The sequence below is a fragment of the Mustela putorius genome, unplaced genomic scaffold (genome assembly GCF_011764305.1).
Source record: "Mustela putorius furo isolate JIRA1106 unplaced genomic scaffold, ASM1176430v1.1 tig00000759_pilon_pilon_pilon, whole genome shotgun sequence".
In the NCBI taxonomy this organism is placed as follows: domain Eukaryota; kingdom Metazoa; phylum Chordata; class Mammalia; order Carnivora; family Mustelidae; genus Mustela; species Mustela putorius.
The window spans coordinates 12,059,443-12,061,691 of NW_025421467.1; the positions used below are offsets into that span (position 1 = coordinate 12,059,443).

Below are 2,249 nucleotides of genomic sequence, written 5' to 3' on the forward strand. Positions count from 1 at the left end.
GTAGTTATTTCTGCAACAAGGTATGATTATTGTGTTATTGAAAGTTCAAAGTTGTAACCCCAGTCCTGTCACTAACTTGTTAGGTAACCCTGTGTACGTTTTTTAATAGACCTTAGCCTTAGTTTCCTAATTTATGAATGAGAAAATATTAGACTAAATAATCTCCAAGTTTTTAATAGTTTACATTTAAATTTTTAATTATTTACCTCTATAGTCACAAATAAGCATTATTTTTAATATTTTACTTATTATTTGAGAGAAAGAGGGAGACAGCAAGAGCACAAGTCGGGTGAAGTACAAAGGGAGAAGCAGACTCACTGATGAGCAGGAGCCTGATGCAGGCCTCAATCTCAGGATCTGGCATCATGACCTGAGCTGAAGGCAGATGCTTAACCGACTGAGCCACCCAGGCTCCCAAGAAATAAACATTTTTTAGTAAACAGTTTAACTGGGTAGGTGTATATTTTTTATTACCATGTGATAGCTATATCACTATTAATAAAGGATTAAAAATAAAACTTTTATTTTAAAAAATTATATTTGTTTTCAGCATGGTGATATTCTAAAATATAGATATTTCTCCCTCAAATCTCAGCCCAATGACAAATATTTGTAGACTGCATTATCTTCACGATTCAAGGATAGTATATTTGAAATGGTTTAGCTAAAATGTGCTTTCAAACAAATATGAGCAAATACACTTTCCTTTCAGTTTCAAGAAAATTTTTGAGTTACTCCTATTTGCCAAAGTTTTTACAGTTAGAATTCAAAGATTTCTAAATTTGAGACCTTTTATGGAATCAATAGCAAAGCTCTATCTGATTAGACAAAAGAACAGTAAAAATATTCTTGTTTCATTAGCTGTTACAGGTTCAAAAATATTTTAAGGTATAATTGAATTTAAAAACCTTCATTTGTGTAGTAGCTAGTGGGTTAAAAGCTTCATTCTGTAAGAAAGGTATATACTCTAATGTTCAAAAAACATTATACTCTTACTATTTTTATAACTGCATTGTGAAGGAATTAAAGAATTTCAATAATTAATTATCTACTTCAGTTCAATTTAGTTTCTGCAAAAAAATGTTGTTTTTATTGTACTTAATAAAACCTAATCCAGTAGATACTATGATAGAATCTTAACATAATATCTACAAAACTCATCCCTCCCTCAGGCTCCAAAACCAATTTTACATATAGATGACACAATTTTATATCTTCTTTAGCATAATTTAGTTTGCATTTTCAGAAAGCACAAAATGAGCACTTTTCCCTCATGGTAAACTACAGGGTTGTGAGTAGGTACTCCTCACATAGTACAAAAAACAAACTGAAGAATAATAATTGTGAAGCTCCTTAGGGATTATAGTTGATCTACCACATAAAGTTGAAGATAATATAATTATTATTGTCAAGAAATAATTCATATTTGATTAAGAATTTATGGTACATTGGTTTTCTTCTCTATTTTCACATGTGTATAGCTAATCTATATTAGTTATAAATTTTGTAATTGTTAAGAAAGCTATGAAAACATTATTGTATGGTATATATGAGAAATATTTCTTACTCTCATGTCTAATTAATTTGTAACATTATTTTAGTAAATAGTAATAATATTACTCACAGGAAACAGAAACTCAAAGGACTTCCCCAGATTCATACCATACATAATTATAATATTTTCTATATTTGAAAAACGAATCAGTATATTCAAAAAAATCTTAAATTAAATGCAAAATAAAATGCCAAATTCTACAATTATTAACTCTATAATAAAAGAAAAAAAAGATGCTTGGTATCTTTAAAAAAATTATTTTCAATATATTTTGGATATGAATTTCATCCTTTGGAATTCTGAAGCAAGCTTTGCGCAGTGGCAGTATCGTAGCCAATGAGGTTTATCCGAGGCGCGATTATTGCTAATTGGAATTCTGAAGCAAGCTAAAGAAATTAGAAAACACTCCCCTCCAAAAAAGGAAAATATCCAGAAGTCTAGAAAAAGAACTAACAAATACCAAGATTTTTACTCTCCATACATTTTTCAAATTGAGCAAAACCAGAAGATTATTTTTTTTAAGATTTTATTTATTTATTTGTCAGAGAGAGAGCGAGCGCGAGCGAGCACAGGCAGACAGAGTGGCAGGCAGAGTCAGAGGGAGAAGCAGGCTCCCTGCGGAGCAAGGAGCCAGATGTGGGACTCAATCACATGACGCTGGGATCATGACCTGAGCCGAAGGCAGCTGCTTAAC

General features: G+C 31.0%; 1 non-coding gene across 1 annotated transcript; it reads left to right on the forward strand.

The window, feature by feature from the left end:
* The first annotated feature begins 1,862 nt into the window (after positions 1-1,862).
* On the forward strand, positions 1,863-2,003 carry LOC123393165. The gene has a single exon (XR_006607899.1). It is a non-coding gene; the product is annotated as a U4 spliceosomal RNA (small nuclear RNA).
* The last annotated feature ends 246 nt before the right edge of the window (positions 2,004-2,249 follow it).